Consider the following 22,424-nt stretch of genomic DNA (forward strand, 5'->3'; position numbering starts at 1 on the left):
CACAATGTAATCTCTTATATAAAGCCTTTAGTTTTGTTTTTTTTTTTTTTTTGGGGGGGGGGGTCTGGTCATGGGGCCTGAAGTCTGGGCCTGGGCGCTGTCCCTCAGCTCTTCAGCTCAAGGCTAGTGCTCTACCACTTGAGCCACAGCACCACTTCTGACTTTTTCTTTTTGCTTATGTGGTGCTGAGGAATCGAATCCAGGGGCTCAGGCATGCAAGGCAAGCACTCTACCACTGAGCCACCTTCCCAGCCCAAGCCTTTAGTTTTTATTTCTAAAATCCCCGAAGTCCAGATTGTAGACAATGAACTCCGTTACTAAGGAAAGGCACTATCCAGCATGTAGGTTTCCTAAAGAAAAGATTTGGGTGTTTGGTTTTTATTTGCAATTCTGGGGTTAGAACCAGAGGCCTTCTGCAGGCTTAAGTAAATGAGCTAAGCATGAGCTACAGCCCCAAACCTTAAGAAAAGATTTAATTACTGCTGGGTATGGTGGCACAAACCTCTCTGTAATATCAGCTCTTGGGAGGTAGAAGCAGGTAGACTGTAAAATCAAAGCCAATCTAGGCTCCAGAGTGAGTTTTAGGCCAACCTGGGTTACATAGCAAGACCCTGTTTCAAACAAAATGACTTCATTCCTGGCTAGGTTCCTCCTATGTACTATGCCTTCCAATCCTCCTCCACCACCCTCTGCCCTCACCCCATTACTAATGGTAATCAATGAGAAGGAAAAACAAGCGAGAAGGGACTCACAATTCAATTCATCATCAATCCTATGGATTTTACTTCCTAAAAACAGATGTGCCCCATGTAACTTGAGGGTATGAATTGAATTGGGAAAGATGGGGGAGAATGATTGATCAAGATACACCCTACTCATAATTTGACTTGTTGAATTGAAACCCCTTTCAACTACTTATTTTCATATATTATTTTCATATCTACCAATCACTGTTAGCTGACTAGCTAAATAACTCCTTCCCCATCTCTTTTTCCCCTTCCCCAGTCTCTCTTGTATTATAAAAATATGAAGTATACTGATAAATATTTTTGCCTTTGTGATCAAAGAGTAGGGCTTGCTAGTATGCCATCCTTTCTCCCTTTATTTTTGGCTGGAACAAAATCATGATGGCCAGAGCCTGGCACCCTGAGAGAGGCCTCAAGAATTGCAGAGATGTTAGCCCCGGCACCAGTGAGCCATGGAACGAACACAAGCCGTTGCCTTTCTTCAGTCCTGGATGTGATATGGAATAAACTCTATTTTAAACCATCATTAGCAGATTTTCTGCATTTGCAGCAGAAAGCTCTGCTAACGAATCCAACTGCACCTCCGAACATCACCTTCTGCCTGTACATCTGCAAAAGTCTCCTAACTGAAGCTTGGTATCAGCGGCTCACATCTGTAATCCTAACTACTCAGGGGGCTGAGATCTAAGGATTATGGTTCAAAGCCTGGTTGGGCAGGGAAGTCCATGAGACCTTTTATCTCCAATTAACCACCAAAAAGCCAGAAATGGAAGTGTGGCTCAAGTGGCAGAGGACCAGCCTTAAGTGAAAAAGATAAGGGACAGCACCCAGGTCCTGAGTTGAAGCTCCAATACTGGCTGACATGCGAATGCGCGTGTGCGTGCGTGCACGCACACACGCGCGCGCGCGCGCACACACACACACACACACACACACACACACACAGTCTCTTAAATGACCTCCCTGCTTTGGTTCTTATCCTGCTCTAACCCAAATGATCTTTGGAATTGAACATCTGATCATGTCAGTCTCTGCTAAAAACTCTTCATTAACTTATTGATGTCCTTTGGACAAAGCACCTTGCCCTGTCCAACCAGGGTCTGGCCCTTCCCACTTTTCTAACACCCTGTTACCACATGCTTCCCCTTGCTCTCTCTGCTTCAGCCAAGCCAGTCTTTTTTTTTTTTTCCAGTTCCAAGATCCTTCACATCATGGGGCCTATTCCCCTTGTCCAGCAAGCCTTTCCTGCCCACCTCTGCCTTGCTAACTCCTGCATGCCCTTCAGATCTCAGCCCAGTTGTTTCTTTCTCAGGGAAGCTTTCTCTGGCCTCCCTGACTAGGTCAGATCCTCCTGCTGTTTGCTCTCAAGGCATCATGTACTGCTCTTCTATCGTTACCATTTTAAATTTGTGTGAGTCTGAGATGCCTCTCTCTCTTATCTACCTCCCTCCCTCCCTCCCTTTCTTTCTCCTACCAGAATGTAAGCTCCAGGTAGGAATTGTGGCCATCTTATTCACTTCGTCTCCCCTACCTCTAGCACAATACAGCCAAGTGGCAGGTGTGTGCTGAGTGAATGTGAGCCTACAAAGAACAAGATCCTTTCACTTATGACATTTTGAGTCCCAAAATGACTCCAAGAGATAGATATTATCCCTCTCCTAATTCACAGGGTTAGAGGGACTTCTTAGGCTTAGAGATGCTAACTGACCTGCCTAAGATCACCTTGGAAGCTGGTGGCACAGCCAGAAGTCATGCCCAGTATGGCCTGACTCCAAAGCCTGAGCTTCTCTTCTCTCCTGCCTGTGCTGTTAGCCCACAGAAGTCAAGCTTATTAAATGCTATTCCAAAGTAAACACAGTAATGAAAGTGAATCTCGTTTTTTGTTGTTTTTTTTTTCCCCCTAAAAACAAGTCTGCCACTGGTAGCTCATGCCTGCAATCCTAACTACTCAGGAGGCTGAGATCTAAGGATGACCATTAAAAGTCTGCCTGGGCAGACAGATCTGAGACTCTTATCTCCAATTAACCAACAGAAAGACAGAAGTAAGCCGGGCACTCATGGCTCATGCTGTAATCCTAGTTGCTTAGGTGGCTGAGATCTGAGGATCTCAGTTCAAAACCAGGCAGGAAAGTCCATGAGACTCTTTTCTCCAATTAAGCACCAAAAAAAACAAAACAAAACAAAAAAAAAAAAACAAGAAGTGGAGCTATGGCTCAAGTGGTAAAACACTGGCCTTGAGCAAAGAATGTCTGAGACAGTGCCCAGGCCCTGAGTTCAAGCCCCAGGGCTCACAGAAAAAGAAAAAGAAAAAAAAGAAGGCAGACATGGCAGTGTGGCTTAAATGGTAGTGTATAAGCCTTTAGCAAAATAAGCTATGGAAGAACACTTAGGCTCTGAGTTCAAGCCTCAGTTCAGCACAAAAAATACTCATACAAATAAATAAAAGCAAAGAAGACCTCATACAGAGCTCACTGGAGCCTGGTTTAGCCATTTTCCCTGTGTGGTGAGTGTAAGTTTACACCAGGTCCAAGTTCAGGTAAATACAGAATAAAGGAAGCTCCATAAAGCCATAGGAAAACCCACGTTACTGCACCACACCATCTCTCCACTATCCCAGGACCTAGAGAGCTGCCCAGATGGTAAACCTCTGGGCCAGGAAGAAGCCACTGCTGCAAATGCCTGTGGCTGTCTGGGAAGTGGGAAGCGAAGGAGTCTGGGAGGGTGTCCTGAGTGACAAATCCCCTCTATGAGGTAGTCTATCTGGGAATGGAAGAAATGGCACAGATGCCGTCACCAAAAAATTACCCAATTTAGCACCAACTACACAATCCAGCAATTAGTTTCTTAAACCGGAACTTGCTGGGGGCTGCCAGGCTGGCGGGGTTGTTGTTACAAATCTCACTGGGAAACCAGCTGTGTAATTCGCCAGGAGGTTGTCACTGCCCCAAGCAATTACCTTCCAGAAAAAGAATGGAAAATGGGGGAAGGAAAAAGGGCCCTAGAAGAAGGAGTCAGAGTATTTTCTCTTCCTCTCCCCCAGGGCTCTGCCCAATCAAATCAGTTGATTTTCCTTCCTCAGGACCTAGGTGACTCATGAACTCCCTGGATCAAAGCAGTTATTGGTGTGGATTTGGTCATCAGACTACTGCATTCAAATCCCTTTCCAATCACTTCCTAGCTGTGTGGACTGAGGCAGGTGATTCATGTCTCTTAACCTATATCCTTATCTGTAAAATGGGGATAATATTAGAGCCAGTATAAAATTACTAATGTTATCCTAGCAAGAGCTCAAGGCTCTGAGTTCAAGCCCCTAGAACCAGCTATAAAATAAAATAAAACGACTAGTGTGAGGGTTAATAAAGTAGCACTGTGCCTCAATTCATGGAAAATAATAAAGATAGCTATCATTATTGGTCATGTTATTGCCTTCTCCACTGGCTCACAGTGTGACCTTGGCCGATCACTTAAACTCTCTGAGACAAGTTCTAAGTCAAAGGTCTGCTGGTGAACAAATAAGCCATTCTTCAGAGTGTGCCTATGTGGAGACCCAGAGATCTAGGTGTGCTTAACAAAGGGCCATGTTTCAGAGGTTGACACAAAGGCATGCCTTAGGCAAAGATGAAGATTTCAAAAATCAAATAGGAGCTGATTCATTCCTTCCTTGGGAAGCTTCTGGGAAAGCTACAAGCTGGACATGATGGTCCAGACAGCAGCAAAAAAGGTACAGCTGCTCTCTCACTGGGGGTCAGCTCCATCTCATTCCATCACATAGAGCCCGTGAGGTCATCCCACACACCAGAACTTACAGCAAAGGGAGGCCCAGAATTCATTTTGTTGCTGGAAGCCCAGGTTTCCTCCATGCCTGTGGGCAAGCTTCAGGCTTTGCCTAACTGCTGCCTTTCCCTGTGTTGACCTAACCAATATGGCCAGGACTTCATCTTGGGCAGCTGGGGCAACACTTCTAGTGGGAATTCCAGAGCCACTGGGAGCCCCAACAGAGCCTCTAATCTGTAGCATCCCCACCTGATCTTTGTCCATGGATTTCACTACCCCCTTGAACCTTTTGCCTCTTCCTGCCTGAGCCCCCTTGCCCAATTTGACCCTAACTTTGCTCTGATGCCTTTGGAAACACCTCTGTAGCTGGACTTGGGCTCTGGTCACTGTCCTCCTGGGCCTCCTTACCCAGCCTTGTGATTGAAAATTCAGAATACCTCGTACCCAATCCCCTCACAAGTCCAAGGAAATCCTCTTGCCTTCCCTGCAGCAGGAGAAAAAGTAGGATGGAGGAAAAGAACAGAAGGAACAAGTTTTGCGGTCTTATTCACCTTCATTACTTTATTTAATCCACTCTTCCTGGGGTCTTAGAGCTGGACTTCAGCAGAAAATGGGCTATTCCAAAACACTCAAGACATTTAGGCAGATAGGAGTCTAAACGCATTTCCTGACACACTGGACAGTGCTCAGCCTGTGAATAACACACACTACCTCTAATCTCTTTGAAAAAAAAAATCCCACCTCAGGGGGCTTTGCACTTGATGTTCCCTCTGCTGGAACACTCTGCCCCAGATATCCCTACGGCTAGCTCTGTCTCATCCTTCAGGGCTCAGCTTAGAGAGGCCCTTCCCTGACCATTCAACTCTAACTGAAGTCGAGCTTCCTCTCTCTGGATTCTCTCCCATAACACTTATTACTCTTGAAATTATTTTCACTACCCATGATATGTGCATAGTATATCATCCCCTGGTAGAACCTAAGCTGCTCCAGTGGGCAGGGGCTGTCCCTAGGACAGTATTCTGATTGTGTAAAAGAATACCTGACACTAACAGGTGCTCCCTAAATATCTCTTATGTGAAGAACAGCTTCCCCTGCTATTCTCACCCCTTCTCCCAAGCACCCAGCCCACAGAAAGAACTTCCACACCCCTCCTTCGAAGGACTTTCAAGCTCTCTGGAGGATATGGTATGAGAAATCTTGCCTCCAACCCTGTCCTGCTCATCCTGTTTGTCCACCTCTCCCCCAGAAGTACCCTTTTGAACAATGAAGACCATAGGGGAAGAGGAAGAAGGAAAAGAGTAACCAAATGCTGTAGAGAAAAAACGTGAGGCTCTGATCAGGCTCTCTGGAGTGAGCTATAGGAGCAAGGCTCTATCACCCAGCCACGAACAGGTCTCTTCACTCAAGTTTGATGGGCCTCTACTCCTTCTCCAGCTGGGGTTATGTGGCCAGAGATCCCAAAAGCAAAAGTGGGGCTACTTCCTCCTTTGGGGAACTGCCAAAGGCCCTTTGAGACACAATTCATTTTCAGTGGCTTCATCCCTCATGTCCAATGAGCTCCAGTCCATCCTCAGCTATCTCTTCCATCTCTATCACCAAACTCGTTCTCAGACTCATCTCCATCTACTTTACCCCTCCTTAAGGTCTCCAAGAGCCTTCTTTGGGGAGCTACTCTCTGCTGAGAGAGAGACAGAGACAGAGACACAGAGAGACAGAGATAGAGACAGAGACAGAGAGACAGAGAGACCTTGTGGGACCCTGGCTAAGAATGGCTAGTGAGAGAATGAGGATTCTGAGTCTTGAGTTAAACTGTTTGGGTTCACAGCCCAGGGCCACTAGTTATTAAACTGGCTTTAAAGGAGAAGCTTCATCTCTCTCAAGTTCAGTTTCTCCATTTTTGTTCATTTATTTGCTTTGTGTCAGTACTTGGACTTGAAGTCAGGGCCTCATGTTCTCCCAGGCTTTTTCAGTCACAAATGGCATTCTACCACTTTAGCCATGCCTCCAGTCTGAGTTTCCTCATTTTTGTATGGACACAAGAATAGTCCCTTTCTCACTGTCATGTCATGACAACTAAAGTTATATTCATGGAATGTCCAGATTGGCAGCAAGGAAGAAACCATTTTACATTCATGAGAACTGGACACAGGGCCTCTGAGAAGATTCTCAGACAGCCCTGGGCAAAGGTTGTGGTCATAGTGACTGGTCTGGATCAGAAAGTGAGTATTCTGAAAACTTATTTTGCTTCATGCATCTAGGAATTTGCCTGGGATATTTCTAAAGACCTTATACACGACACGCAGTAAAACCAATACAATAAAACAGTAGAGCAGCTGGGGTGGCCAAAGATAGTGGCATTTGAGAGAGCTAATCCACACACACACACAAATACACACACATACACACACACATACACATCATGAAGTCAGAGTTAAGTCTCTCCTCGACCTAAGGATAAAGAATAGAGAGGTCTAGCAGCCTCCTATCTAGGCACTGAAGAGACAATCATCCACCTCTAACACTCTACTGCAGTCTACCATGAATAACCATTCCACTGCACTGACCATGGACTATTATTTTCTCTATCTGAGCTTCAATGTTCTTATCTGTGAAACAGGGACAATGATAGCAACCTTCTCATGTTGTGACAATGGATAACCAAGCTGATCTATGCAAAGCACAGGCATGTTTGTCTCCATATTGAGGCTTCTCCTGACCTGGGTATCCTAGTACTTTCATTCATGTGTGACTTGGACCATTGCTACTCTGACCTCTGGGGTATTGTCACCCTACATCTACCAGAGCCACCAGAAAATAACATGGGGTGGTCCAAGTTCACGTCAAGGCTCCATCAGGCATAAGATGCTGAGCCAGGCCAGGACCATCGCCTTTCCCACCTCTAACCCACATAAGCAACTGGTCCTCCCATGTGGTCCAGCTCTTAGGATGACCTCCAGGGATCACACGCTGACCTGTGTAAGTTTTCTATATAAGTTTAGACAAGGATTTCCAGCACTAGGAGCTGTCCTCTCCTTCTGAACCTCTCTCAAAGGAGAGTCAAGCACAGGGTTCTTGAGGTGTGTGTGTGTGTGTGTGTGTGTGTGTGTGTGTGTGTGTGTGTGTGTGTACATATGCCAGTCCTAGAACTGGAACTCAATGTCTAGGCTCTGTCCCTAAGCTCTTTTTGCTCAAGGATGGCATTCTACCACTTGAGCCACAGTTCTAATTTTGGCTATTTTAGTAGTTTTACTGGTGATAAAAGAGCCTCACAGATTTTCCTGCCTGGGCTAACTTTGAACCTCAATTGTCAGATCTCAACCTCCTGAGTAGCTAGAATTACAGACATGAACCACCACTACCTACCAAGAGTACCCTCCCCATCCAAACCACTACAGAAGATACCCCCTCCTCTTTCCCACAGCAGGATAGACATGGGTATGGCCTGTTAACTCCTTGGAGGTTGTGATTTGTTTGATCTACCTCTGCATGGACAAACACAGCATACACAGTGAGTTCAGTGTCAGTGACCGAACCATCAAGAAGGTAGGAACCCAGAGCTGATTCATAGGGTGAAAGGGAGAAACAGAAAAAGAGAGGGGACAAAAGACTACAACTGGGCAAGAATTTCACAGCAGGAAGAGCTGGTCCAGCGTGATGTTTCCAGGGAGGCACGCAAGCAGAGGCCAAGTCCAAGCACTGAATAGAAAACCCCCAATATCCGTCAGTTCTGTAGTTTATGATTTGCATGCTGCAACCACACAGATGCTGTGTTAAATGCTTCATCCTCCTAGCTGTCCTATGCAATAGGTACCATTACTAGTCCCATTTCACAGATGAGGAAACTGAGGCCTTGTATGGGCACAAGATTGCCTAACTCCATACAGGTGGTAGAGGATCTGAATATGAGTCTGAAATCAAGCCTGATAATCCCAATCACTAGGAAACTAAAGCCAGGCTGAACAGACATGTGTTAAATAGCACATCTCAGCTGATGAGGCCATCAGTGGAACATCCTCCCTCCCCCCCCCACACACACACACCAGTGGGCCTGGCTTAGAACTCAGGCTCAGCAAAGCTCCACCTCTGCCATCCCTTCCTCACACATGGCCACACATGCTCCCAAAACTGCTCATCCACAATTTAACTCCTGCTAAACGCATCCAGCGGCAAACTGCGCAGCCATGCAGTCACCCACACACCTTTTATATACAGAGCATCTGCTTCTCATAGGTAATTGTCATCCCCTAACGCACAGATCCACCCAAACCTGTTCCCACAAAGGCTCAGCCACACACGTACTCGCATGGGAGACACTGAGCTGTGTGCTCAAAAGCTGCACAACCACAAAGCTTACATATGTCCACACGCTTCTCTCCAGGCTCCCTCTACATGCTCATTTCCCAGCTCGTGGGCACCCACGTCTGCTCACTGACATATACCCAATCCTCCCCCAACAAGAACTTTATCCATTGTCCCCAGATCCAATACTAGGCCCAGGTGAGCAATGATACTTTCTCCCTCTGGGGTTGGCCAGGCAGCCCAGAGAGGGAGAGAAGGCTCGGCCTGCGTGTGATGGATGGAATTAATCTACTGAGCTGGAGAAACTAAATAATTAAATCCCTAATCACCCCCCCAAGCCAGCCCAGGCCAATATAGCTGAGGGAGGGAGGGGGCTCTGAGGCCCAGACCAATATTCTAGAGAGGAGGAGGGGCTTGGGAAGAGAGGCACTGGGCTGAACCCTCTAGGAGAGGTCTCTGGGAGGAATTCTGGCAGATAGACAGACATGGTTCTCCAGTTCTACGGGCTTTCTCTTTCCATGTAGAAATGGAGCAGCCAGGGAAGACAGCCACCAGCCACTAATACAAGCTGAGAGGAGGGGTACCATCTTCCACCCACCCTTCTCAGGGTGCCCAACCTTCCCAGGGCCCTTCCTGTCACTCCATGAGATGGGAGATATTCTCTGAGAGTATAAGGGGCTGGCAGTCAGAACAAAGCACCCAGGTACTGAACTAGTCAACACTCTCTGCCCAAAGCGAGCCTGACTAGGATCAGTCAAACCCTGGCCCACTCCTGACCCACACAGAACAAGATCCTCCCGAAGCCTGACGCAGATGTCGAAGGAAAGGACCCCACACACACACACACACACACACACAAACAGGAGCACCTGCTTCCCTCGGGAAGTGGGTCCTGCACGTGGCTAAGAGGCTGAGGATGGGGCAGAGGCCTGGGCAGGGGGGCTCAGGGAATCAGCCTGGGAAGAGGCCCCAGTCTGATTGGCTGAAAAGTGGGTCATTTTCCTTTTGAAAAATAGTGAGAAAATGGAGAAGTAGGTCGGGCTCTCAGCCCCTCAACCCCAGGCACCATCCCCGACTTGTAGGACAAGGAGAGAGGGGTCTGCACAAGTCAAAGCCCCATATCCCCAAGGTCCCTGGTCCACAGTGCCAGCAGGCCAAGGTCATCACCACCCAAGGCATCCAAGGACACTCAAACTCCCCCCCCCTGCCCTGGGGCCTCTGGGGTGTGAAGAGCTGGTCTGGGGCCAAGTTAGAGGGGTGGAGGCTCCAGTACAAGGGGCCCGAAAAGCCCCCTCCCATCCTCCAGTTGGTCGTGATGTCTCTTCTCTCCTCTCCTTTTCCTCTTCGTCCACGTGGGCAGAGTCGTTGCCATGACACCGCGGGCAGGTGGGCGGCTCTGGCGGCTGTTTCGGCCCAACCCCCATGCTCACAGCCCAGGTGTGAGGGGGGCGGCGGCAGCGCCTGCCCAGCCCCTAGCCCAGACAGGAGAGGAGGGGATGGAGGAGTCCCCTGTCCACGCACCCCAGGACTCCAAGGGACTCTTGTACTGTCTTTTCTGTACCACAGCAACCCAGCCCCAGATGGGGGTGGGGAGGAACTCTCAAAGAGGGTCTGGTCTTACATCTTGACCTCCCTTTACTCCCAAGAGGTGTCACCGGGTGGGGCTGAACCACAACTCCCACTGCTTTCTCGAGGCTTTGACCACATACTATGCCTTACTTAGTCCCTTCACACAGGTCCTCATTCTGCAAAACAAGTTCAATTCCCTATGCTCTTTGGGATAGAGGACCTGACTTCTCATCACAGCCCCAGGGACCAACATTTCTCAAGCCCATCCTATGCCATCAGGAGAGATGACCTAGAGGCGATCCCAAGCCTGACTCCTTCCCCAAGTCTGGGCCATGCCTGAGCTCTCTACAGTCCTCTTTTTCTTCCCTTCCTCTCCGTGTGTCTAAGGCTCTGTCTGTGGCTCTGATTTCCTAAGCTTCTTCCCATTTTTCAGGACCTTCGTTGCTCCCTACCCCTGTTCTCTTCAGTAGGACCTCTAATCACTTATGGAATGGAATCACAGAGACCCTGTCCTCTGCAGCCTGGCTGGCAGAAGTGGGTATATATAGGATGATGATGACAAGATCCAAAAGGAAGGGAGAGGGCAGCTGAGGGTGACCAGCTTGTCACAAAGTGTTCATGGCATACAAAACAAACCCATACATACATACATACATACATACACTTTTACTTTCCTCCATATCCTTCCCCTAGTGTAAGACAGAGCAATGACAGGCAGAGATAAATATGTGTGCACATGTATGTACATGTGAATAGGTGTGCATGAACTTCCTTTACCTCCACAGCCTGTATTCTACACCAGGCTACCCTGATCCCTCACCTAGATTATCACATCAAGCTCCTGGCCAGTCTCCTTACCTTGCATCCACTCCCTACAGCTGCCAACGTGATCTAACTGCGATTAATTACAGATATACTGCACAGATATACCTACACAGGGTCAGTTGTTCTGGACCCAGTAGATAGAGGAATAAAGAAAAATCTATAAAACCTGAGCACTGGTGGCTCACGCCTATAATCCTAGCTACTCAGGAGACTGAGAGTTGAGGACTGAGGTTTGAAGCCAGGCTGGGAAGGCAAACCCATGAGACTCTTATCTCCAATTAACTACCAAAAAAGCCAGAACTCGAGCTAGAGTGCTAGTCTTGAGGGGGAGGAAAAAAAAGCTAAGGAACAATGCCCAAGCCCTGAGTTCAAGCTCCAGTACACACACACACACCACACACACACACACACACACACACACCACCTATAAAGTGCCCAGTTCTCCTGGCTCTCCTAAAGTTCATATTCTAGTGAGGGAAGGGGGATGTTGCACTGAGATGGTGGTGGCAAGTGCTAAAATGTAAAGGTATATATAAACTGGGCTGAGGGGGTAGAATGACAAGAGTCTATTTCAGTTAGATTGTTGAGGAGGCCTCTCAAAAAAAACACATTTTTGAGCAAAGACTTAAATAAGTCAAGAGGGTGAGTTGCATGTATGTCTAAGGGAAGAGCAATTCAGGATGAGGGTAAACACAGCAGCCCCAAAGCAGGACTGTGCTCCATATCTTCACCAGGTCAAGGGAGGATTTTACACCCAAGACTTGGGTCACTCAGTTTCTACTAAGTACTCTAGCTGTCACCCAGGTGAGAGGAAAAGCCATCAACATGGCATGACCTCATCTTGCTCTGGAAGGAGAGTCCATCAGGTAGGGTGAACTCAGAGAGATCAGCTGGGACATTTTCTACCACTGCAATACGTTTCCCCACACTAGTCCAATTGGCAGACATATGTCCCATTTGTAAGCCTCAGCTCAAAGCCCTCTCCTTCTACAGATGCTTTACTAGACTCTTCCCTTCCCCAATCCAGAGCTGACCTAGCCTTCTTTAGGTCCCTTACTGCCTCATGCTACCTTCCTTCAACACTTTCCTTACTTGTTCTCAGGTCCAGGACCATCTCCACAATCTGGGGCACATTACCAATGTAAAATAAACATTGCTTGAGTGAATACATGTATGAGGTGAGGTACATGTGGCAGGGAAAAGATTGTTTGTGCAGGCTGGGTAAGTGAGGTGTACAACTTACAGTGCATACATGCGCATGCATAAACACACACAGACACAGACACACACACACACACACAAACACACTGGTATTAGGGCTTGAACTCAAGAGACTTCTGCTCTTGCATGGATTTTTTTGCCCAAGGCCAGTTCTCTACCACTTGAGATAAGAGTTTCATAGATTTTTCTTCCTGGGTTAGCTTTGAACCATGATCCTCAGATCTCAGCCTCCTGAGTAGTTAGGATTACAGGAGTGAGCCATGGCACCTGGCTTTAACTTGTTCTTTATTCTTGAACTGTCTATAGTAAAAGTAATATTCCCCCTCCCATATTCATTCCCCACATACATCTCTGAACACCACAGCATCTGAACAGCACTGGGCTGAGATACCTTAGTTGTCCCCAAAGACAAACACATTTTCCCTCTGCAACCCTGTATATGGATGGTGGTGGAGAATCACTGGCTCCCTAGGACATGAGAATTTGATAGACTTCAGGGAACACTTTTATGAGAAAAGTCAAGCACATCAGAGTGGATCAAGTTCAAGCAAGTGGGAAAACAACTTTAGACAGCCCCAATGTTCAGTAGAACTCAATCTCTCTTTTCATATGTATGACTCCACTTATGCACATATAGTCATATGTGATTCATATAAGTACTTATGTATGTATCCCCATATAAATTTCACACACAAGCTTATATACGCACATGCATCACTGAGTAAGCACACCACACATACACACATATTTTAATTACTTTCATATCACACATATACATGGATGCATACATATATATTTATACACATAAATGTATTTGTACCTAGACATATAGCATACATAAATATATGAGTGTGCAGATACACAGTCACAGATACTTGCATGAGAATATCTGACTCTTCCCTGTCTACAAAGCCAGAAGTTGTGTGTATGCATGCGCATGCACGCATATACCAACTCTGGAGTCTTTCTAAGCAAAAAGGCTGGCACTCTATCACTTGAGCCACACTTCCACTCTGGCTTTTTGGTAGTTAATTGGGGATAAGAGTCCCTCAAACTTTGCTGACCAGGCTGGCTTAGAACCAAATCCTCAGATCTCAGCCTCCTGAATAGCTATGATTAGAACCACCAGCATCCAGCTTCAGAAGTCTTGATTCTCTCCAAGTAACAACCCAAGTAGGCATCTGCTGACTTGCGAGTGTCCCACTTCTCCATTATCAGTGGGATGTGCTCCATTCCTGGATACATCCCATTCTCACCCACTCTCAGTAAAAGAAAAAGGCATTGTAAAGAAGAGCTCTGAAATTCCCTTGCTCTGTGCCTCGAGAAACCAGTATTTGCTCAGGCAACTTGGATGGGGATAACAAAGAAGCTGAAGGGAATTGAAGAGAACTATCAAGGCTGTATATGTTCTACCACTTCTCAACTCCAAAAACAAACACAGAAGCAGAAGAAGGCAACTAGCTCAGGTTCTAAAATCTCCTAGGATGCCTCATTCTTCCCTATAGGGTAGCTTCATGAGGTCCAGTGGACCTCTCCCACCCTACTCTAAAGGCCCTGCCTGGGGAAAAGGTAGACTAGGAGGCTCACAAATGTAAAAAGAGTAACCTGGGCTTAGAATAACAAAAATAAGCAAATATTCAAAAACAAGAGCCAGTCAGGAAACAGGGAGGCAAGTTAGAGACACCTCCTGGCAGGGAAGCAGCTGCTAGAACACTAGATCATGAATAGCCGGGCTCTCCAAGGGGCCTAGGAGAAGGGGGTGGACATCTAGCATTCCATGTGGGGGTGGAGGGGTGACTGCTTCAGGCAGTAGCAGCAGCTCCAAAGTAAAGTCTTATCAAAGCTGTTATGTAACCAAGAGAGCTGAGTAGAGCACAAACACCTCCCCTCCCCAAACAGGCACCCACACCCACACCCACCACCTCCCAGCACCCACAGCACTGGAAAACTCAGCTCCTCTCAAGTAGCTAGAGAAGGGAGGAATCATCTTGATGAGCTACATCAAAAACATGATAGGTGAAGGGGTCCTTATTAGCCAGAAGTCCTGTCTGGGAAGGAAGGAACTGGTTCAGTTTTGAGGTTCCCTAGACAGCTCTCCCTTGTGCCTTGAACTCACTGCCATACCCAGCTTCTGCCCAGCATCATTTGGAAACCCTTTCCTTCTCCCCCCCCCCAAGAAGGATCCCATTTGAATATTTGATTGTGCCTTTGGGAAAAAGGAGGTGAGCTGCCATCAACCCCTCCTGCCTGGGTGCCCCCACAGTCTCATCTGCATGTCCTGACATTTGGCTCTCATCCCCCTGGGATGACAAGGGAAGGGACCTGGGGAAATGACTCCTTTCCTTCCCAGTTACAAAGGCACAGCACAAGAATCCAGATAACTGAGATGACCCCCATCACAGGTCAGAGGGGAAAACATGATAACCAGGGCAACTAAGGTTTAAAAGTCAGGCCTCATCCCTCGATTTGAATAATTTTTACTCCCCCTACATCGTCCTTTTTTCCCACTGCCCTGTCTCCTGTAGCCTCCTCCGTCTCTTCTCCACGGCACTGAACAACCCCACCCACTCCCTAAATCCTCTGCTTAGAAATCTCCCTCCCCAACAAAAGTCTCTCCCAAATGCTGCCCTGAGTTAAGGCTAGGGATGGGCAGAGCATAAGACCAGCCTGCAGAGTATTTCGGTGTCCTTGTCTTGAGATTCAAAGTCTGGTGAGTGGGGGGGGGGGGGGGCAGCAGAATACCCAGTATACCCAGTGGTCAGATTATCCTGAATTACTGAGCTCCAGCCACCTCAGCCTAACCTGCAAAAGCCAAGCTCTCTTAAGTCAGAAATGCCTTGAGCCTAAACCTCTGGGCAGTAGGAGAAAGGCTGAGGACAGTACCCCTAATCATTCTGCAGTAAATATGATCCCCAAAGAACTCACAGCCACAGTTTCACTCCCCCATCCCTAACCCCCTACTAACAGGATGGTTTCTGAAAGAGGGGAGTGAAGTCAAACAAGGAGAAGGGAACTCCCTTTCCAAACACCACTCTCAAATCCACAGGAGAGACCCCAGAATCTATATTTCTATCCAAGGACTCTGCCCTTGGAAAGTGGGTCATCGGGGAGAATTTTTCCAGTGAGCCCTGCACATTGCCCAGCTGGTTTTCCATCATCCACCAGAACGCAGCCCTGTTCAGCACTCAGGACAGCTCCAGAAGCACAAACACCCGGCCAGTCCCATTCAGCACTCAGGACAGCTCCTGGCAACAGCCAGGCTGGGCTGCCAGAATCCCAAACTGTCAGGTAGGAGCAGGAAGAAGCAAGAAGGAGCTGGCTAAGCCCTCCACAGCTCTCCACAACAGAGGCCCCTCTCCCCCACCCACACTCATTCACATCCGCCAAGGGCACCTGATACCCCTCCCTTCCCTGTACGTCCCAAAAGAGAAAAGAAGCCCAGAACCGGAGCTTCCCAGAGGGAGCCTAGAGATAGGACCCCACCCACCTCCTTTCAGCCTCTCAATGCCACTCACAGCTGGTTCTAAAAAACACTTTCCTTCTTCACCACCACCCCCAAAATAAAAGAAATACTCACATGGGGGCTCTCAGCCCTGTAGGCAGATGTGCTGGGGGGAGGCCGAGAGAGGTAGCTCCCCACACCCTGTTCTGAGCCCCCTTTCTGAAGGAGCCAGCTTCCATCTGGACTGGGGGGAGGAGAGACATGTGGAAGCACAGAGGGGAGGGGAGAGGGGAGGAAGCAGGAGCGGGGGACTGCAGGGCGGGGGCGTCAGGGTGGGGGCCAGGGAATCCTTTTTAATTTCATTCTCTCCCCATGTCTACATCAGCCCTGCAGGCTCAGCTCTTTAATATTTACACACAGGAAGAGGGGAGGATGAGAAAGAACCAAGAATGTGGGGGGCAGGGGCTACCCCAGCTCAAAGGGCATAGAGGCTGAAGTCTGAGAGATAAGAGCCTCCCCACCCCCACTACTTTCTCTCTCCTCTCTCTCTCTCTCTCTCTCTCTCTCTCTCTCTCTCTCTCTCTCTCTCTCTCTCTCTCTCTCAATCCCCAGCCCACTCCCATCCTGAGCTCTTAACTGGAAGGAAGAGCCCTGGGACCATTCTGTCCCTTTGTTAACAAGACACTTTGAAGCTGTATCAGAAAAAGATCAGATCCCCACCCACAGATCTGGACACCCCCACAAACCCAGATTCCTTGGGTGCCTTATGTGCAGATGGTAGAGGCAGCATTCATGCACTAGCATGTTTCAGTGCTCGAAAGCATGTGTGCCTGTGGGCTGCTGCATAGAAAGCATGTGAACCTGTCAGCTAGCCTGTACAAGTTTACACTTACCCACATATGTTCTCAGTGTATTTACATGTTAACAGCCCATGCAATCAAACATACAGCTATACAGCCACAGCTGTAAGCCAGCCTCCAAGTAACCTCTCTTCCTTTCCCCTGGCTCTCTACAATCCCAAGAAAAAGGCTACCCACCCTCCTCAGACTCCCTTCTTCATGCCCTTCCCTCACAGCCTCACTTTTTCTGTCTGTGACTTGGGAAGAAGGGCTGATAGGAAGGCATGCTGCACTGAGCCCAGGGGCCTGGCAAGTTATTAGCAACGATGAGCTGGCATCTCGTTACCATAACGATGGTGTCACTGCCTCACCCCAGCTCAAACCCAGACTCCCCAGACGGCAGGAGGCCTGCTGAGCCAGCAGCCTTCAGACTTGGGGGGGGGGTAGAGGGGAATGGATAAAGAGGGAATTGAGACATAATGCTTGCATAGTAGAGGGTACACAGCTGTTCTTCCACACACACACACACACACACCCTCCACTGAGAGACAAAGCTTTGACTCCACCAAGTACAAATGAAATCAGAATCTGGGAAGGTTTCCTGACTATGGGGATGGGAAGGCATTGAATAGGTCCCCGGAAGCTTCTGTTATCATTTGCTCCTTTCATCCTCAATCATACAACCTAAAACCCAACTGAACAGGAAGTCCTGAACTGTGGTTCCTCACCTATAAAATGGGGACAACTTATGTATGCTTATCATCTGCCCTAAACTCCTCAAAGATTTCATCAGAAAGAACTTAGAACTGCAGACCCTTCCAAAAGCAGAGAAGATCCAGAAGTTTCTCTACACATCAGAAGCCCAACAAGTTAAGAAAATGTCAGCCTGGATACGGGCAAAATGTACCCAAAACTGGGTAGCAAGAAAGAAAATGAGCTCAGCTCTCTGAAGCCCCAACATCAGCTGGAAGAGATAAAAAGGTGCCAGGCAGCTGCTGAAAGCAAGGCACTGACACGGAAGAAAGTCTGGAGTTGAGCCTGCAGCATCTCTAGCCCCTTAGCAGCAGAGGCTAAGACAGGCTAATGTCTACCTCTGTGGTGGCTCTAGCCAGGCATCTCCATTCCCAGGAATATGTACAGTTTCCTCTTTCTGCAAAGGAGTCCCAGGTGGAAGGATTTATAGAGTTAAGACATACTGAACATTCATCCTCCCCACCCACCCCCAGTCACCTAGCACTCAGCTCTAATGGGGGTGGTGAATTCAGGAATAGCAAGCAACATGAAGACTTGGAAAGTTCTTGAGCTAAGACCAGGGAACCCCTAAGTTCATTGTGTGACCTTGGGTATGTCCCCTCCCTTCTCCAGTGGCAGAGTCCCCAATTTGTAATTAAGAGGTTGGTCCAAGTCACTTGTACGGTTCCTCCCTGGCCATCATTCTGTATTTCCATACAAGATCACTCCTTGGATGTGAGCCCCCTGGCACAAAATGCAGTGGGCACTGTCTGCCAGATCAGTGGGGCAGTGGGGGGGGGGGGGTGCGGGGGCTGCATCTGAGGCTGTTCATCCCATGTTCATGTTCCTTTTAGAAACACCTGCCACCCTAGCCCTCCCAACTCTCTTTTTAGACCCTGATTCACTGCCAACTCACGAAGCCTCTCCCTCCCTTCCCTCCTCTCTTCTCCTCCTCTCTCCCTTTTAGGCACTGGCAGCTGGGTGCAGAAGTAGCCCTAGCATTCAGGGAACACTGGGCAGAGGTGGAGGGCAGTGGCCCCAGTGTGAGCGAGCACACCAGAGAGTAAGCACTCTCTAACCTTGGCCTGGCTGGGTTCCTTGGGTCACCAAATGAACTAACTTGGGTGGGAGATTTTTTTTTCCCCTACCACTGACTAGCAATGAAATGCAATTCATCTCTCAAGCCTCAACATCCTCATATGTAAATTGGCATTATATTTAGGTGGAGCCATGTGAAATGGCTGCTTTTGTAGGTACAAAAAAAAAAAAAAGAAGAACAGTTGAATGCAATTTCATATGGCTTAACCCAACACCTGCCCTGCCTTTCTTTCAAAAAAGAAAAGTCTTGACATAGGAGCATTTTTTTAAGTCCTGGGCTGATCTAGGAGCACAGCTGTATTATTCTTACTTCATGGAGCTTTGTACAGGCCCACCTGGAGGCCAGTGGTTAAACCAATGACCCAGAATTTGAAGTTTAGCACTTGGAACTAGAGTAAAGCCACCTGCTCCAATGACATGCACCTAGCCTCCTAGCACCTGGCTTGAAAGGCCTTTCCTAAGAAGCAGAGGAAGGCACAGGATCACCGTCTCAAGCTCACTCCAGGCCCACCACCAGCAGGGACCGACCCTACATGCAGGAAGGACACAACCAGAAGCACAGGGAGGCAGGTGACAGTGGAGACCAAGGGTGGGGGAGTCGGGGGGGCTGCATGAAGCTCTAGTCTGAGTCCACGATGAGGAGTCCCTAGAGGAGAGGTGAAAAGTCCTATCTCCAGGTTCCACATCCCATCAGGAATGGGGGGGGGGGGGGGGCAAAGCCAGGTGTGGCCGTTCCAAGTGAACCTTACTCAGGTACATCCTCGCTCACACTCACACACACACAGAGATAGCAGGACCCACTCACAAGAGACGGTCACATGGGCGCACACGCACCGATTCCCCCACTCACACGGTGACCCCGCACACATGTCGACAGATCCATGTACAGTGCCACCCTCCGCCCTCGCCGCACACGCGGACTGCACGCGCACACACAATCACGCAGGGACCGACACGGTGACTCACAGTCACACACACACACACACGCACATACACACGCACGCACACCGGCAGAGGAAACTTCTCTCCTGATCGCCCCAACATCACGACTTCCCCCCACCACCAGTCGGCTACTCCCTCCCAAGCCTCCAGTGGGGCCGGGGTTGGGCGGGGGCCGACGGGCCTCTCGGGGCCCAAGCTGGAAGGGCCGGTCCGCGTGCTCGCAGCCCGTCCCTCCGGTCAGGCCCGCGGGCCTCCAGGCCAGGGAGGGGGGCGGCGGCCCCCGGCCCAGCGCCCGGCCCCTTCCTCCTCCCGGGGCTCCCCACCCCTCCCCCCCAGCCTAGGTCGCAGGAGCCCGGGGCGGAGGCGGCGCTGGGGCCGTGGCGGGGCCGGGCCTGGGGCGCGCTGCGGAGGGCGCGGCGAGCGCGGCCCGGTCCCCACGGCTCGCGGCGGCGGCGGCGGCGGCGGCTTACCTGGCCCGGCTTGGGCTCCGGCCGGGTTACATGGTGCCGGCGGCCCGGAGCCGGGGGCGCTGCGGCGGGCGGGCGGGCGGGCGGGCTCCGGGACCCGGCACTGCGGAGCCCCCAGCGGAGGGGCCGCGCCGGCTGCGGAGCCCCGAGCGAGCGCCGAGCGGCTGCGGGCGCGGGCGCGGGAGGCGGCCAAGCCGCGGAGGCTGGATTTCCCGGGGACCAGGAAGGGGAGGCGGGGGGATCCCGCCCGCGCGCTCCGCCCCCGCCCCCGCCCCCGCGCAGGGCGGCCGAGCCGGGAGCCCGGGAGCCCGGCAGCGGGAGGGGGCCGCGCTCCGCCTCCGCACCGGACCCCGGGCGGGGGCGGGGAGGGGGGCGCCGAGGTCGCCGCCCGCGGGCGCCCGCCGGGGTCCCCCAGGAGCTCCCGCCGCGCTGAGCGGCCGCGTCGGGGAGGCCCAGCTTCGGGGTGCGAATGAGATCCCCACCCCCCTGGCCGGGAGCCCCCCAGCCAGCACCCACGGGGGAGCCGGGACCCGCACTCGCGGTGTCTCGGCCGCGCACAGCCCACCGAGGCTGGGGGACCCGAGCCCGGGCACGCTGGGGAGGGGGACCCAATCACAGAGCTTCACAGACAAGGTCTCGGGGCCCGGCCGGGGCGCCGTCGCACCCCGAATGCAGGGCACACTCAGCGCCCCCTGCCCGGGCGTGCTCCCTTAGGAGACGGTCCTTCGGGCTTCCTAGGTCTGCTCCCCGACTTCAGCTGTCTTGATCTCGGTTCAAGGGGCGCCCGCCCCCCATTCTGTTCCACCCCTGCCAGGGTGGGGCGCTGTGCGGGGCTTCATGGCCACTGGCAGGCATCCCCCACCCACAGTCCGCACCGCTGAGGCATCCCCGGGGTGCACGGAGAACCCCGCTATACCTGCCGCCTTTGCGGGGCTCCCCCGCCGCCCTCTGGGCCCAGGGCCAGGGGCTTTGCCATGGCGGGGGTGGGGGAGGGAAGGGGACTGTCCGGAGCCCCGCTCGGGGCTGCAGAGCCGGGAGGGCACACAGGCTGCGGGGAGCCGCGAGAGGCGGCGGGCAGAGAGCTGACTGCAGCAGTCCCTGGCTAGAATCCGTCTTGGCGCCCAGAGCGATGCTGTAATGGGGGGGGAGGGGTCGGCGCGGGGAAGCCGCGGAGGGGAGGGCCGCGGAGGGGGGCCGGCCGGAGGAAGGGGGCTGGCTCCGGATTCCGACTTCTCAACGGCCTCGGGCGTGGGAAAGTTGGGTGAGGGTGGGCGTGGGGTGCATACTTGAAGCCCTGTTCTGTCTTTTCACACCTGGGCCTGGTATTGAAAACTTGAGGTGGTTAAGTGGGGGTTTGGGGAGACTGTTCACCTCTCTGGGTGTGTTGTTCTAATTCCATGCCCCCTAACGACTCCCTTCTCTTTTATCCTTTTGGGGTCACTGGCTCTCCTTCATGTATAAAGGAGCAATCTGGGACATACAAACTAGAAGCCACGGGCCCCAAACAGCAAGAACAGGGAGCTAAGCCTTCACCCTTTCCCCAGGAAGGTGTTTAAAGATGTCAGAGAACATAAATGACATAAAAAGACTTGGAGGGCCCTTCTCCCAGGGGAAATGGGAGAAGTCTATCTAGTGGGAGATTAGCAGATTGATCAACTAGCCTGTCTCCTTTGAGATCACTTCAGGGTCCCTTCAATCATGCACCAAGGTTCAGGAGACTCCCAGCCCAGGGTCCATTCAGCCCAGAGCAGATATAGGAGAAAATAGCCCCAGGAACACTCTTAACCAGGGAAAGAAACAACTCACTTTCCTTGTGGCATAAGAATAGCCACCATTAGGAAGCTCACAGGCACACCACACTTCGTACATTCTAATACTATTTTGTTTTTATTGCCAGTACTGGGATTGAAACCAGGGCCTGGACACCACTGTCCCTTAGCTTTTTCACTCCAGGTTAGTGCTCTACCACTTGAGCCACCACTCTGCCTCTGGCGTGTGTGTGTGTGTGTGTGTGTGTGTGTGTGTGTGTGTGTGTGTAAGGGGAGGTGTTAATTAATCCACTGAAATTGGAAAGCATCTTAATGGAAAAAGACATTTTGCATATTTTTCTAGGTTTCTTGTAAAGCTGTTAACAAAGAGTTGGATTGATTTTTTGTTTTTTGTTTTGGTTGGTTGTGGGGCTTGAACTCTGGGCTTAGGCACTGTTCCTGTGCTCTTCAGCTCAAGGGTAGCCCTTGAGCCACAGCGCCACTTCCAGTTTTCTAGTGGAGGTAAGAGTCTCACAGACTTTCCTGCCCGAGCTGGCTTTGAACCTCGATCCTCAGGTCTTAGCCTCCTGAGTAGCTAGGATTACAGGCATGAGCCACCGGTGCCTGGCAAGAGTTGGGTTTTTAAATGGAGTGCCTACCTGGGTCCTACTGGCTTATACTTGTAATCCTAGCTATTCAGGAGGCTGAGATCTGAGGATCAT

At 50.5% G+C, this 22,424-nt stretch overlaps 1 protein-coding gene across 1 annotated transcript in view; it reads right to left on the reverse strand.

The window, feature by feature from the left end:
- Positions 1-20,119, reverse strand: part of Dlgap3 (DLG associated protein 3) — a 68,196-nt gene extending 48,077 nt beyond the window's left edge. The window contains exon 1 of the mRNA XM_042678342.1: positions 19,958-20,119. The gene's annotated coding sequence lies outside the window, so the exon portion shown is untranslated. The remainder of the gene's footprint in view (positions 1-19,957) is intronic.
- Positions 20,120-22,424: the final 2,305 nt, after the last annotated feature.

The sequence above is a fragment of the Dipodomys spectabilis genome, unplaced genomic scaffold (assembly GCF_019054845.1).
Source record: "Dipodomys spectabilis isolate Male_0828 unplaced genomic scaffold, ASM1905484v1 ptg000002l, whole genome shotgun sequence".
Taxonomy (NCBI): Eukaryota; Metazoa; Chordata; class Mammalia; order Rodentia; family Heteromyidae; genus Dipodomys; species Dipodomys spectabilis.